General features: G+C 41.7%; 1 long non-coding RNA gene and 1 other non-coding gene across 2 annotated transcripts in view; both read left to right on the top strand.

Moving 5' to 3' along the window:
* LOC111551229 overlaps positions 1–16,994 on the top strand; it is an 88,187-nt gene that overhangs the window by 21,661 nt on the left and 49,532 nt on the right. The window lies entirely within an intron of this gene.
* On the top strand, positions 13,876–13,966 carry LOC111551276. Its single transcript, XR_002734307.1, has one exon. It is a non-coding gene; the product is annotated as a small nucleolar RNA SNORD116 (small nucleolar RNA).

Raw genomic sequence — 16,994 nt, forward strand, 5'->3', positions numbered from 1 at the left:
TAAGTAAGTGCAATGTAATTATTTTGCTTTTCAAAAGATTTACAACATAAATAAGCATTTCTATGGGGCATACTATAGGGAGTGGGACCCACGTTTAAGGTTGTGTGAAGGACAACTCCCTCCAGTTAGACGAGTGAATGTTACTGCACATGTAATCTCACTTGGGGATGATGTCAAATGTCCATGTGTTTGGCCCTGTCTAAACTAGCAGACTGGGCTAAAAGGCTCCCTTGCCCTCCTTCTCCCAGTTCCCCAGCCCCTACTGCGACCACTGAGACCAGACCGTAAGTACGCAGTTACGCCTGTGTGGGGAAGTGGGGAGGAGAAACATAAGGGATGATGGAGAGGTCCATTTTGTACTCCTTACACAAATATTTTTCAAGTGCATCCTATGTGCAGAGGTAAGAAGATAGTACCATAGTTAAACTCAGATTTGGAGTTTAAATCCTGGCAGTGTTATTCCCTACTTGAATTATAAAACTTCTCTGAGCTTCAGTTTTCTTATCAGTTCACTCATCTGTGAGGCGTTTCATTGGTTGTTATGAGGATGAATGACTTACCCATATAAAGTTATCCAAACAGCACCACCTTGCAAGCAGTATAAAAGTTCTTGACCTCAGGGAGCTTAACTTCCAGGTCCCTCACTGCATTTTGCTCTCAGCTCTCCCCTCTGCAAGCTGGTCTACCTGCAACAACTGCCTTGCAATATCAAAAGATATTTGATAAAACGGGTCAATGTAGCTCCACTGACAACGACAAAAAAAAAATCAGCTGTATTAAGGAAATTATTTTAAAAAGTCATTCATCTGCCATTCAACAAGCAACAATGTGTGTTAGACACTGTTTAGGGGATGCTGACATTGTAGTGAACAAACCAGGTGTGGTTCTACACTCATGGGTAGGAAAGATATTGGATACATATGTTGTTCTGCATAATATAAACATTTTGTTGCAGTATGAAGTGCCTACAGAAAGCGCACAAATAAGTGCATGGCTCAACTCATTTTCACGAAACGAATGCACACATATAATTAGCACCCAGTCGAATGATCGGAATCTTACCAGCACCCCAGATGCCTTCTTGTGCCTCCTTCCACTCACAGTCACTTCCAAGGGTGAATACTATACTGATTTCTATTAGGTTTGTCCAAAAGTAATTGCAGCATTTACCATTAAAGTAATGTGCAGTTTTCCTTCACACATTACTTTAATGACAAAAACCGCAATTATTTTTGCACCAACCTAATTATAGTATTCACTACCAGGATTCAAACTCTAAAGTAATGGCAAAAGCAGTAATTACCTTTGCACCAAAATAACACAACCACAGATTACTTTTGCCTGTTGTAAAACTTTATAAAAAAGGAATCGTGACACACTCTTTTGCAATGGGTTTTTTTTCCACTCAACATTATGTTTGTGAGTCATCCTTTTTATGCATGTAGCTATAGTTCATTTATTCTCATTCTTGCATATTGTTCTCCTGTATTGTATGAATTTACCATGATTTTTGTATCCATTCTATTGTTGATGGACATTTGGGTTGTGTCCAGTTTGGGAATATTACAAATACTGCTTATGTTAATATTAATGCTATTGACATTCTTGTTCATGCCCTTTGTTAGCTATACATATGTATTTCTGTTGGGCATATTTTTAGGAGTGCGATTGCTGAGTATAAGGCATGGGTATGTTCGGTTTTAGTAGACACTGTCAAACAGCTTTCCAAAGTAGTTGTAACAATTTACACTCTGGTCAGCAGAATAAGAGAGTTCTGGTTGCTTTATATTGTCTGTCTTTTTCATGTTAGTCATTTTGGAGGGTATGTTGTAGTTTTTGCATTATGATTAAAAACATTTTCTGGGTCGGGCGCGGTGGCTCAAGCCTGTAATCCCAGCACTTTGGGAGGCCGAGACGGGCGGATCACGAGGTCAGGAGATCCAGACCATCCTGGCTAACATGGTGAAACCCCGTCTCTACTAAAAAATACAAAAAACTAGCCGGGCGCGGTGGCGGGCGCCTGTAGTCCCAGCTACTCGGGAGGCTGAGGCAGGAGAATGGCGGAAACCCGGAAGGCGGAGCTTGCAGTGAGCTGAGATCCGGCCATTGCACTCCAGTCTGAGCGACAGAGCGAGACTTCGCCTCAAAAAAAAAAAAAAAAAGAAAAAGAAAAAAAAATTTTTTCTTTTTTTTTTCAGAGACTTGCTCTGTTTCCTAGGCTGGAGTGCAGTGGTGTGATCATAGCTCACAGCAGCCTCAAGCTCCTGGGTTCAAGCGATCCTGCCACCTCAGCCTCCTGGGTTACTGGGGCTGCAGTCCTCCCAGCTCAACCTCTCCTGAGTCACTGGGATTTTTGCATTTTAATTTTAATCTGTGCTTTCCTAATGACTAACGAAGTTGAGTGCCTTTTCGTATGTTTTATTTTCTGTTTGAACATCTTCTCTCATAGAGTATCTATTTTGACTTTTGCCCATTTTTCTATTGAGTTATTTTCCTGTATCTCATTGATTTGAAGGAGTGCTTTAAATATTCCAGATAATAGTCCTTTGTCAAATATATGTATTGAAAATCTCTCTCTCAGTGTATGGCTTTTTACTCTCTTAATGGTTTTGAAGAACTGAAGCTCTTAATTTTAATGTAGTCGAATTGATCAGTATTTTTCCCCTTCACAGTTATTGCTTTTAGTGTCTAAAGAAATCTTTGCCTGAGACAGTTCTTGTGGAAACAGCTAGTGCAACACTGAGAAATTGTTGTATACTGTGTTGCCTAGAGTAACAAACAGTACAGTCAGGATAGCTAAAGGTGACCCCAAGAAACCAAAAGGCAAGATGTCTGTTCATGCCTTCTTTATGAAGACAATGCTGCGAGGAAAATGCAAAGAATCATCCAGAGGCCCCTGTAAACTGCAGTTTCCAAGAAGTGGAAATACACAGAGAGGTGGGATACAGTGTGTGGTGAAAGAGAAATACACATTTGATGAAATGGTGTGCTATACTATGAACAGGAAATAAAGGATTGTAGACCAACTAAGGGAGGCAAGAAGAAAGATGATAACACTCCACTCTCATGCCCCGCCTTCCTCTTCTACTTAGATCTCTGCCCAATAGTAAATTCACAAATGTAGGCATTTCTACTGGAGTTGTGGCCAAAAACCTGGGATGACATGTTATGTATGTAGAATTCCTAAAATGCCCCCCTAATCCCTGGAACCTGGGAATATGAGGGGACATCACTCACTAGTGTGGTTGTCATATTTCATGGCAGGGTTAGGTAATCTCCTCAAGACAGGAGATTATCTTGGAGGACATAATTTAATCACATGAGACCTTTTAAGCAGAGAGCTTTCTCCAGCTGGTGGCGGAAGGAGAAGTCGGAGAGATTTGAAGAGTAAAGGGGTTATGGGTTGAAGTTGCAGGAGGCCCACCTGAGAAGGAATTCAGGAAACCCTAAAAGAGCTGAGAGAGTCCCTGGCCAACAGGCATCAAAGAAAGAGGATCCTCAGTCCTACAACCACGAGGGACTGAATTCTTCCAGCAACCTGTATGGACCTGGAGGTGATGTCTACTTAGAGCCTCCAGGTGAGGACCCAGTTTGGCTGATGACTTGGTTCCTGCCTTGTGATTCCCTGAGAGGAGAACCAGGTGACATCGTGCTGGACTTCATTAAAAGCTGTTAAGTGTATGGTAATTTGTTATACAGTGACAGAAAAATAAAACATGCAGGATGGTGAAAAGCTACCTTATAACAAAGTTGAAGGAGATATATGGGAAGTAGGTGGCCAACGATAATCTAAAGCAAAGGGATGGTGATAGAGTCCTCACCCAACTCTCATGTGGAATTGTAATCCCCAATGCTGGAGGAGAGGCCTAGTGGGAGGTGTTTGGATCATGGGGGCGAATGCCTCATGAATGGCTTGGCCATCCCCTTGGTGGTGAGCTCTCGCTCCGAGTTCACACAAAATCTGGTTGCTCAAAAGTGTGCAACAGCTTCCCCGCAATCCACGCTCTCTCTCTTGCTCCCATTCTTGCCATGTGAAGTGTCTGCTTCTCTTTTGCCTTCCACCATGACTGGAAGCTTCCTGAGGACCCCCCAGAAGCAGATGACACTATGCTTCCTGTATAGCCTGCAGAACGGTGAGCTAATTAAACCTCTTCTTATGATTACTCAGTCTCAGGTATTTCTTTATAGCAGTGCAAGAACTGCCTGATACAGATGGAATAAAGAGATCATCTGGCACACACCAGAAGAAAAGGTGGAAGATAAGGTGAGGAGTATGAGAAAAGGAAAAAGAGGATGCGAAAGAGAATAATGAGGAAAACTGCATGTCTGCCTCCATGTGCATGTGTACAGGACAACTGCAGTAACTGACCACCTCCTATTTGAGAGTCTGTTGTTCTTATTGGGTTTCATTCCACAGTTGAAATATAACCACACTGTAGTTTGTGAAGCACTCCGGGAAATGCAAGTGGTTTCCATGTTGTGTTCATGGGTGTCACAAGCACCCAGAAATTCAATCGAAGTTGTCCATATTTCTAAACATTTTTAAAATGAAAAGAAACTCTTTTGTTATCCTCACTCCATGAACTTAGAGATCTGTGAGAGAAGGCAATTAAAAATGTTTCTGGAATTAAGAAAAAAAAACTTATTTGTAAGGTAGTGTTATTGATTAGAAGTCTTGAGTTATCAACTGTACATCAGCTGTAATTTGTGAAAAGAACAGAACAAACTAGATGACTTTTTATGGTCTGTGCTTGGTGGTGTAATGCTGTAGAAGGTGGCACTTTTTGGAGGGGGCTATAGCTCATAGATGAATCTAAACCTCTTCACACTTCTTTGGGCTGTCTTATTTTTCTAGATAGTGACACAACATTCTGCTGACATTCTTAGCTGTGGAAAAGGGGCATTGGCTGTCATGGGAAGTGTTCTGATTATTTTTAATTAAATCTAGTAGTTTGAAAACAAACTGTAGAGGTGTTTGTTGTCAGAAAACTGAATAGGTACAGCTTCAAGGAAGGTGCATAAGCCTTCTGACCTTAAGCACACATTTTGCAACATTCTGTTATTTTTGGTATGATTAGAAGGCTAAGACTCCCTTTCCTATTAATGTTTTTATTGAGGCACAGCATAGCACAGAAGAATGCATAGAGAAGGCATAGAGCACTGTGAGTTTCCACAAAATGAACACACCTGGGTGACAACCACCCAGGATGACAAGCCCCCATGCACGCCCCTCACAGCTCCTGCTGCCCCTTCTCCCCAGAGGCAATCTACACCCTACGCTTAGTACACAGATTTGAGTTCTCTCAGAATGTTGAAATGCTTTTGAAGCAAAGTAGAGTATGCTGTTTTTAAAACTGGGAGGAAAAAAGAAAGAAATTTCACTGCAAGATTATGAAGATCTTTTCCTGTTTTCTTTCGGAGTTTTATTGTTTTATCTTTTGCATTTAGGTCATGATCCACCTTGATTTAATTTTCGGTGCAGCAGTGAGGCCAGGTTACTGTCTATCCTTGGCCCAATGGAGAACCTGGTGTCTTCACTGGGATTCCTTCCTTGGCAGGTCCTGAGCTTCCTATTTTCATCTCCTGAGACTGCCAGAAAGTCTGATGATTTTCAGAGGCTTTCCACTTCTGTTTTTCAACCTCTACTCCTCATATGCCCCCAATTCAGCACATGCTTTGAAGGGAAAGCCAGCTGTGTGTTTGAAACCCTTCAGGTCTCCTTTAGAAGTTCTCTGGCTTCTCTGTGCTCAGATTCTCAGCTCTGCCATCAGCTCACCTCTCTGCTCTTTCAAGTCTTAGCCCCTCCAGTTCTCTTAGCCTCCACAGCCCGCCACTGCCTTCAAACAGGTGATTTCTGCATTGAATTTGGCCTTTCTTGTTTTGCTGTAGTTCCAGGTGATGTGGATCTAACAGTGCACAGTGACTCCATATCACCTGGAACAATGGAAACATTTTAAATTACAATTATGTAAAGTAATAAAGGAAAAAAACCCATAGTGCTGTTATAAGAGGGAATATTAGGATCTTTGGCTCAAGGTCACTGTCTTCTGTAGAAAGACTGTAGTTTATCAATCTCATACCTGAGCCTTCAGCACATAGACACAGAATTAGTGAAAGAAGTCAGCAGCTAAAGGTCTAATTCTACTTCCCCCACCAGCCCTTCATTTGTAACAATTTAACCTCTCTAGGCACCAGTTTCCCTGGTTCTGGCATTTATTCTTCATCTTAGTGGCAAGATCCTGTCTTAACCCTTGGAACAAAAGGCAACCTTTGACTAACTTGGCCAATTTAAAAAGAGGTACCAAAGAGGTTCCCTTCACTCATTTAAAGTGGTGTGTAGGGGCTGGGGAAGGGGTAGAAGTGGGGGGAAAAAAGAAAAAAAATGGCTTGTGTATGCTTGAAAAATCAAGACAATCGCTTTTTGTTTGTTTGTTTGTTTGTTTTTGTTTTAAAGATGAGGAGGCAGAAGAAATCCCCACAGGGCCACATACTACCAAAAGCAACTGAGACATAATCCCTTGAGGAAGGATATCTAACGCAAATGTCACTTTGCTTTCATGCCATTTCTTCTATGGTTCCTTCTACATCTGCTCCAGCAGCCTGGGGTGAACACGGATTTATAAGAAGTTATTTCTACAAAATAAAATTAAAAGCCACAAGTTAATGCTACCATAAGATTCAGGCTGAGCTTAACTTGATAATATTTAGTGTCCTAGGAAGGCATAGAGTTCAGCATTACTTTTTTTCTCTCATGGTTGAATTTGCAACTGATGATGCCAAGTGATTGAGAAAGGAGTATTTTATTTTATTTTATTTTATTTATTTATTTATTTATTTTTTTTGAGGCGGAGTCTCGCTCTGTCGCCCGGACTGGAGTGCAGTGGCCGGATCTCAGCTCACTGCGAGCTCGCCTCCTGGGTTTACGCCATTCTCCTGCCTCAGCCTCCCGAGTAGCTGGGACTACAAGCGCCCGCCACCTCGCCCGGCTAGTTTTTGTATTTTTGGTAGAGAGGGGGTTTCACCGTGTTAGCCAGGATGGTCTTGATCTCCTGACCTCGTGATCCGCCCGTCTCGGCCTCCCAAAGTGCTGGGATTACAGGCTTGAGCCACCGCGCCCAGCCGAGAAAGGAGTGTTTTAAAAGAGAGCCAAGGGAAGGGCAGGCGTGGAGGCAGGCTGGACAGTCATCTCTATCCTTAGATAAGGACAGTGATGGGCGGTGCTTCCTGCCAGCTGTCTTCAAGCTGATGGAATTCTGTAATAGAGTAGGGCAACAGGGACCTTAGAAAATCTGAGGCCGGGCGCGGTGGCTCAAGCCTGTAATCCCAGCACTTTGGGAGGCCGAGACGGGCGGATCACGAGGTCAGGAGATCGAGACCATTCTGGCTAACACAGTGAAACCCCGTCTCTACTAAAAACTACAAAAAACTAGCCGGGCGACGTGGCGGCGCCTGTGGTCCCAGCTACTCGGGAGGCTGAGGCAGGAGAATGGCGTGAACCCGGGAGGCGGAGCTTGCAGTGAGCTGAGATCCGGCCACTGCACTCCAGCCCGGGCGACAGAGCGAGACTCCGTCTCAAAAAAAAAAAAAAAAAAAAAAAGAAAATCTGAGTGATCACCCCTTTGGGAGAGAAAAAAATGCATAAATAATTAGTTAAAATTCCCTTTCAAAGTAGGGTCAGAAGAATATGAATGCTGTCTACAAGGGAGTCAACACCCAGAGATAACCTCAGTTAATAGAGGATGTGATGGCTCAGAAGATAAACAAAATAGAGTGTAGGAGAATTCTAAGAAAAACAAATGAAGGGAAATAGGGAGGGGATAAAGCAAAGGATGAGTTGGGAGGAAGCAGCTACTTGGGGACAAGCCAGGGGAAAATGTGGAAAAAAAAAAGGAGCTTAGAAAAAGCTAAACACATGTAATTGCTGGGGTGGGGGTGGGGCCATGAGCATTCACTGGAAAAGCATCTTCTGCAAAGGCTTGGATCTTGACTTCTTCATTTAATGTTTGGGATATTTCTCTTGGGATTTTGGCTCAAGGAGAATAGCAGAAACAGCCACGTGCCAAACAGAGAAAGGCCGCAAATAGGAATAGAAAACCTACCAGAGACGGTCTCTCAAGAGAGTTCTGTCTTTCTCTCTCCATCCTTTTGAGTTGTCATCCTCTCCCTCAATTTTTGCCATGCTTTTTCCATTCTTTTATGAAGCTTTCCCATCTTGTCCCTTCTGATACTTCTTACTCCCATCCAATTGCCATGAGGACTAGCCATAGAAAGTAGAATTGTAGTAATAAAAACAAAGGTGATAATATATATTATTAGATATTACATGTATTATGATATATGATTTATTGTATAATATATACCATTATTCTATATTCTATATATTAATGCACAGTATATTAATATTAGTTTAACAGTTGAGTAGAAGCATACTTGAGAGTCTTCTATGTTTTATTGTAAGATGTGAATGATCCCTGAATTTGAGTTTTAACTTAGCACTTGAAGGTTCACGGTGTTTTTAAAGGCGTTCGAACTCTTGCTGGATCTCAGAATACCCATTCCCAAAACTGTAAAATTTCTGTTATTATTTTAAAATACATATTTTCTATATTATAGCTCTATGAAACTGTCGAGCAAGTTGTAATCATAAATATAATGATGCTTTGTACTTTGAATTTCTCAAGCATTCTTGCAATCCAGGCAAGCAATACCCACCATTGAAAAACTGAAATATAGAAGTTAAGAGCTTGAGCCAGTGCCTTAGAGCAAGTCAGAAAAAAAGCTGGAATTTAAGGGAAATATTTTACACTGGACATTGGACTTCTTGTCCTGGGAAGGATTATAAAATGAGAAAAAGTATAAATTAGAATTTAGGAAATATTTTAATCAAGCTCATATAGTTACCAATTAAAAGCTAACATATCATAAGTAATGCCATTTAAGAGTAGTACTAATAAAGAATGTTTTTGTTTCTGTTTTTGACGGAGTCTCACTCTTGTTGCCCAGGTTGGAGTGCAATGGCATGATCTCGGCTCACTGCAACCTCCGCCTCCTAGGTTCAAGCAATTGTCCTGCCTCAGCCTCCCGAGTAGCTGGGACTACAGGCACCCGCCACCACACCTGGCTAACTTTTGTATTTTTAGTAAAGACGGAGTTTCACCACGTTGACCAGGCTGGTCTTGAATCCCTGACCTCAGGTGGTCCCCTTGCCTTGGCTTCCGAAAGTGCTGAGATTACAGGCGTGAGCCACCGTGCCCAGCCTAAGCTGCTATTAAAGATAAAGCAGTGTGCTTTATATTTTAAAAGACTTTGTGCAATGGTCAAAGAGAAAATTCAGAGTCCTGGATCTTGTAACATAATAGGGCCAGTATGGGCTGGAGATTGCTAGGCTGACATTGTACTTGTCCAGTCCAGAAACTGCTGGAGAAGTGAGTTCTGTCGCTGTTGCTGGAGGGAGGGTAGTTGGTTAGGTGAGAAGGAATTAGGAATCAGAACCTGGAATTTGGTCTGGTGTTTGCTGTGAAGTTGTGTCATGCCCGCAGATGTGAAAACAACCCATAAATGCAAACTGTCAATGCCCATCTGTGTACCTTCCGCCTTTCACTAGTGAATTGCTAGACTGCAGACCTCATGTTCTGTGCCTCTTTGTAACCCACAACTCTTAGCACCAGGCTGTGTTGAGCATGTGGAATGAAAATTGGATTTGAGGTCAGATGACTTGCATTTAGATCCCATGCTGGCTGAGTGACCTTCAATGAGTCACTTGATCTCTTTGGACCCAACTTCACTTTGCATATAAGAGGGGTAACATGAATATCTCATAGAATTGTTGCTTCAATACATGAGATACTGGATCTGGCAGAAGAGCTTTGTAAACTATAAAGTACAATAGAAATATTAGTTACCATTAAATAAATAGAGGATTATCTGTGTCACTCAATAACCATACACTGATGCCTTCTGGTCCTACCTGTCCTTTACTTCTAGCACCAACCTCTGGAGAGACCTCTTCAAGAAGCTACAAAACATATCCTGCCCTCAGGGCTAGCTTCATGGGCATATAACCTGTGCCGTCTCATAGGTTCCCATGCCCAGAGGCCCAGTGCTTAGTTTAATGCTCTAGCTGTCCTCTTAATGTTCTTAATAATTTTTGAACAAGGGGCTTATGTTTTCATTTTGCACTGGGCCTTACAGATTAGGGAACCAGTGGTGCCTGCTATTTCCTTCTAACTTAGAATAAAATCCCTGACTTTAAATTCCTTGAAATTTGCTTCCTTCCTAATCTTTTGCTTTGAGGATCTCTATGGAGCAAATAGTTATAAATTAATATTTCTGGTTAAAATACTTTATATATATAAACTATTTTAAAGTATATAATATATAATAGTTTCTAGGTAAAGCAGAATGCAAAATAGTGACTTGGTGATTAGGATTACTACTATTTTCCTTCTAAATGGTCTTGATTCTGAATTTCTGAAGGAAATATGTCTTTATATTGGTAACACAAGTGCCAAGCACATTGTGAATAGTCAAGAGAAGACAGTGGAATGAATGAACTACATCATGTACATGACATCAATCTATTGTGAGAGACATTCTCTTTGGATGATAAAAGCAATCTTATAGGGTGATGGTTTTATTTCATTTATTGTGGCTTAAACTAAGGGTATTTGACTTTCAAAACACCAGTTGGTGCAGCTTTCTTCAAATTCTTTTACAGCATCCCATTGAAACCGTAAGCTGTCTAGGAAAACAAATATACTTTATTTTTTGTTTCCAATCATAATATAGACAAATCTGATATTCTTGTTAAGGGAAGTTAGGTTGTTTGACTTTGTTGGGTGTATCGTTTGGCAATAAAATGGTACTCAAATACTTTTAAAGTACGTATAATTTGTTTTCAATTGTAAGTAAAGTTGTCTCACCTCAGATGGGTTTCAGCTATACCTTTGTAAGTGGTGGACGTTTCTGCAGGGGAAGGTCAGTAGTGGCAATTTGGAATAGAGAGTTTGCATTATTTATCTATAGTTGCACGAAAACTTCCCAAAAATGTGTCAGTCTGGTATTTGTCTTTCACACTGTTTCTGAGGATCAGGAATCTGGGAGCAGCTTAACTAACTTGTTCTGGCTCAGGGTCTTCCATGAAGTGGCAGTCGAATTGTTAGATGGTCCACTGGGCTGCCCAACTGTCCATGAGACTGGCCACTGGCTTCTACCAGAGCAAGTGATCCAAGAGAAAGCAAGACAAGGCCAAATGACCTCCATAATCTTGCCTCCAGAGTGTTATCTACCACTCCTCCTGCACTCTACTGGTTACACACCAACCCTGATACAGTGTGGGAGGGAACCATATTAGATTGTAAGTATTGGAAGTCAGAAATTGCTGGAGACTATTTTAGAGGCTGGCTACCACAGGGTGGGTGGGTACTAGCATATTCCTGAGTTCCGCTGAATCCTCTGCAAAAGAGGGGCAATTTCCAAAGTTTGTCTTCTTAGAAGCCCACACAGCAATTTGAAGGCATGGAAGATCATACTCTGGTCAATTTCCAGACCCTGTCAATGTATCTGTTGTAGATACTGAATTGGGGGTGCCAAGCTTGAAAGAACAAGCATCTACATAAATGAGACCATGTGAAGTGACCCTACTTGGCTACACTCTTATTGCCATGTTAAGTGGCACCAGATTGAGGGTGCAGGTTGTCTTAGAGAAAGATAAGCAGAAAACAGTATGGCGTGATAGATCACCAAGCAGTGGGGAGTGCATTCCAGACCCTATACTGTGAATTTAGGGCTTCATGCCGGTTTGCAAAGCTTCCTGAAGGTAGAGGGGAAGGCTTGGTGGAGAACTGAATAAAGAGACGACAGGGAGAGGTGAAAGGGCCTGAGGGGAGGGTGGAAGCCCTGAGCAATGCAGGGAAGGGCAAGATGTTGGTTCAGCAGCCTCACAGGCTAGGGTGAGGCTGGCTTCTACTTTCAGGGAAAGGCATAAAGGCTCCCACTCATCTTTTACATCAGGAAGACGAGGGAAAAAGAGTTATCAGTAGAGGAGAAGCCAAAGGCGTGGGCATTTATCAGACACCCACCTTATGCAATGACTTTCCCTGGGTTTTGATTAACTCCCCACGTGACTGGGAGAGGAGAGTGTGGTATTCTCTTCTTTAAGGAAGCAGGTCTTGAACTCAGGATCATTTGCATCCAAATCACACACTATTTTCACAAAACATCATTGCTGTTGGGTGCCTCAGCTGGAACCTGTGAAAAACAGACGGGACTCCCTGGTGACTCAGAATGAGAGAAGGGAAGGAGGACACTGCGTAGTCAGCATATGGCCATGGGTAAACTTCCTCCTTTCTGTTCACAATTCTAGTAGGCAGACTTTGACCCTCATAAAGGCACAGCTGTCCACAATCTGCCCCACCTCTAGTTCTCCAGACAAACCCAGTATGGACCAGGTTCAGGGTGCACCGTGGAAGCCAGGGAGAGGTGCTCCTGTTTCAAAATGGTAGCATTTGCTCTGTTACCTTAAGTTTAAAAAGTGATTTCTCTTAGAGATGAGATTGGCAGTTTAAAGAAGAGAGAATAATTACGTAGGCAAGAATGTGAAAGGAAGGACCAAATCACAGTGTGGAAAATAAAACCAGAGTGACATTTGCTGCTTAGAGAGTGTAGTATAGACAGCATGGACAGATAGGCTCAAATTCAGGCTCCATCTTGAAGTGGATTTGTGACTTAGAACAACAAATGTAAGCTCCAGGTCTTACCTGTGAAATGGGGATGATGATCTCCACCTCCCTAGAACACTGTGTCAAAGGAGGTAACTTTAAATACTGCTATAGGTAGTATGTAGGAGGTGCTATGTAAGTTGTAGTTACTTTTTTTTTTTTGAGATGGAGTCTCACTCTTGTTGCTCAGGCTGGAGTGTAATGGCATGATCTCTGTTAACTGCAACCTCCACCTCCTGTGTTCAAGTGATTCTCCAGCTTCAGCCTTCTGAGTAGCTGGGATTACAGGTGCCTGCCACCATGCCCGTCTATTTTTTTGTATTTTTAGTAGAGACCGGGTTTCGCCATGTTGGCCAGGCTGGTCTCGAACTCCTGACCTCAAGTGACCTGCCTGCCTCGGAAGATTAATTTAAAATATTATCTTCTGCTTAGAGTGATGGCAAGCTGGAGGAATTGGGATAATGATGGTGTGTGGGATGGTGTGGGGGAGTGGATGTGGGACAAAATAAAGCTCGGGCAGAGGATGGGATGTCCTTATGGATCTGAAGATGCTTTGTAAAGAATGTGCCATGCACATTATCAGTGGGACCCACCTCAGGCTATCAGTGTGTTTGTGGCAGAAGAAGGGAGGATGGAACACAAGATTTCTAAAACCCAGCCAAATGCTTGTTCCTGCACCATACCGTCTTGGGAATGTGGATGCCACATCTCTCTTTTGACATTTCATGGTTATTTAAAGTTCAGCTGTAGCACAGCCTGCATATGTCTAATGCCTGGTGGGAGAAAGTGAATTAATTAAAGTCCCCTCATGCTGTTGTTAATCAGCTTCTCTATGATTTTTATAGGAAGGCCAAGTCATCAAAAAGAAACCAAGACTTTCCTCAGTGGAGAGCTTGCATGGGGAAAGGAGAGAAACTCAAGCCTCAGGAGAAAAGTTGAGGAGGTAGAGCTTTGGGGGACAGGGCCATCCGAGCCTGACAGCTGTAAGAAGCCTGACTCTGGAGAAGGGACCAGGAGCATCTTACGGGGTGAGGGAATGCTGGTGGGGAAAGTTCAGTCAACCAAAAGGAATCTTGCATAGCTTGGCTTTCACTATATATGTGGAATGAAAGAGCCTTTAAAAAAAATAGATGATAGATGAATACATAGAAAAGATGGATCGATGATGACCTCAATACATGCATCCCTTGGAAAGCTGAACAAAATGAGTGAACACTCTATACTATCGTCCTCATCAGTAATGTTTTAAGATGGACTGGGAAAAGCATTAACTCCTGAAGTTAGAAATAGGAATGGTTTGTGAAATCCACAACTATATCCTGACGCTAGATGGTATTAATCTTGTGTAGTCCTAAACTGATTAGTGTGAAATGGTTCTGACGCACCACTGCCAATTCTGTATATGCTGCATTTGCCCCTTGAGCCAGGTGGATGTTTACTGTGTGTTATATAATTTCCTGGCTCCTTCACTGAACATGCCTAGTCCAACATTTTTCCCCAGTCAGTCACATCCTGGGATCCAGTGTATAAATCCAATATCGTATGTCTTGTGCATAATTGTTCCAAAGGAGCTTATTTTGTGAACTATATATATCAGTAGTGTACATTACCATATAACATAAAAAGATCTACATATAAACAATACAACCAACTATCCAAGTGTTATACCAACTAAAACCCCCAATAAACCTTGAACAGTGAAAAAAAAAAAAAAAAAAAAAGAAAAGATGATGAAGAAAACAAGATTGTGGGGAACAAAGATTGGAAATTAGTCTCAAAACGACTTTGTAGTTATGTCTCTGTATTTTAGAACTTTTGGCTTAAACTAAAGGTAGCAAAAATATATAGTTTATCCTCTAATGTAGATTTCGTTTTTATCAACAGAAATTTGTATATGACATTACAAAAGACAGGTTCAGATAAACATTAAGCATTTATTTATTAAACTTATCAACTATAATGTAGCAGAATATTTGCGGTTATTAAAGTGAGGTACCTAAATCAACTGCTTTCAGCTTTGCAATCACCATTCTAGTTTCTAATTATGTAGGTCTGGTAAAGCTAATTTCCTGCAAAATTCCCCCAGTTTAGAGCTATTCCTTACACTACCCGGTATGCAGACATTTTAGAGGAAAACAGCAAAGAGAAAGCTCAGTGCCAGGAGCAGTGGCTCATGCCTGTAATCCCAACACTTTGGGAGGCCAAGGTAGGCAGATCACTTGAGAGTAGGAGTTCAAGACCAGCCTGGCCAACATAGTGAAACCCCATCGCTACTAAAAATACACACACACACACACACACACACAAGCCATGCTTGGTGGCACGTGCTTGTAATCCCAGCTACTTGGGAGCCTAAGGCAGGAGAATTGCTTGAACCTGGGAGGTGGAGGTTGCAGTGAGCTGAGATTGCACCACTGCACTCCAGCCTGGATGACAGAGTGAAACATCAATTCAAAAGAAAGAAAGAAAGAAAGCTCAGTGCTAACCTAGTGTAAAAGTGTGCATTTAAGTCCTCTAGTTATGTCATTTTTATAGTGTATTCTCTGGGACTATAATCTGTGTTTAAACAAAAACATAGCAATGGGGGGACCTCCTCTTTTGGCTTTGGAGCCCCCCACTCCTTCTGTCTCTATAGGAGGGAGCTTCTTCCTTCTGTCTTCTCCCTTCCTTCTTACCTATTAAACTCTCCATTCCTTAAAACCACTCCACGTGTATCCGTGTCATTTTTTCTAATTTGACCTGAGGACCAAGAACCCTAGTGTTTCTCCACTTATCGGAGTCGTATCATTTTGGTGTGTTGGCTGGGAAAGGAAATTCAGTCATCAGACTGGTCTGGAAGCTCCGAATTTATCTTAGGACCTAAAGCGGAGAGGATCACCCAACTCACAGGTATTTGAGGATACAAACCCACGGATGGGCTTGGCTTTAAAGATCTTATCTAAGATTGCTTGTGGAACAGAGTTTCATCAAAGTCAATCCAAAAGGCCTATGTGGAAATAACCATTCTTTCTGTACTTCATGCAAATAATCAGGCCAAGTATAAGACTAAAGTTCATTCATAATTAGTTTTTTACCAAAAATGAGGACTGGAGAGAAAAATTTTGCTCCAAAGCTTATCATGCATTTGTCATTAAATCCTAGTCTCATTAATTGTTTTTAAGCTTTTTTGCCTACCTTTTAGATTAACCCTGATTATTCCTGGGTTATTATTCCTGGCTATTGTATTTTGCTTAATTATTATCTTTATAGCAGGGATAATAGTTATGGATAAAAAGGAAGCGTGAAAGTTTTACTATCACTCAGTCTGCTAGGACTTCTTATTGGGCCTAATGATGCACTTTTAAATGAAACATGCTGCTTTTGGATTAACAGCTCTACTATAGTAAAGGAAAATCTATGCAGACCCTTAGAAACTGGGTCCACCCAACATGGTGATTCCCACAGCTTTCTTGCCCTTGCCTCACATGTTCCTGGCAAAATGGCCACCCCCACATATACCCACATGTGTAGAACATCATGGTGCCCTGCATTTGCATATTAAAAGGCTAGGGTGGGAGGGCCAGCTCTTTCGAGGGCCATATGAATGACATGACTGGTCAAATCAATCCCCTGAGCCCTATGCAAATCAGATACCGCCTCCTCCAGCCTCTGCATATTAAACCTGGCTGGTGTCCACTGCACTTGCGACCTCCTCTTGTGGCTTTGGAGCCCCTCCCTCTGTCTCTGTACTATGGAGCTTCTTCCTTCTGTTGTCTTCCTTCCCTCTTGCCTATTAAACTCTCTGCTCCTTAAAACCAAAACCAAACCAAAATAAAAACAAACAAAAAACATAGCAATGAAAAACTAGGAAATTAACCTCTTTGTTTACTCATTATAAACAAACCATCAGATAATCTAAACCACAAGAAGCTTTGTCTCTCTGGCAGGTTTATTTATCTGAGTACACGAATCATCCTCTCACCTCTTCACCCTCCCTTGCCAAAGCAATATGAATTTAATGGTGTCCAGATGTCTTGGAGGTATTTGCTTGTTTCACTCTACCTTACACTCAGATTAAAGATAAGGCCTGATGGTTCATTTTTTATTATTTAAAGCCAAAGCTGATGATTCTATAAGTGAAAAACACTTGCAAAATATATAGCAAGAAAATGAATGGATGTTACATTTAGATCAAACAAGAGATTCTAGAGGAATTTTACAAATATTTTGGAGGTTGGGAAAGTGGAGAAAAGAATGTGTATTTATTCACAGGACTTGCGTAGCTTACCTACAAGA

This window comes from Piliocolobus tephrosceles, chromosome 10, assembly GCF_002776525.5.
Source record: "Piliocolobus tephrosceles isolate RC106 chromosome 10, ASM277652v3, whole genome shotgun sequence".
In the NCBI taxonomy this organism is placed as follows: Eukaryota; Metazoa; Chordata; class Mammalia; order Primates; family Cercopithecidae; genus Piliocolobus; species Piliocolobus tephrosceles.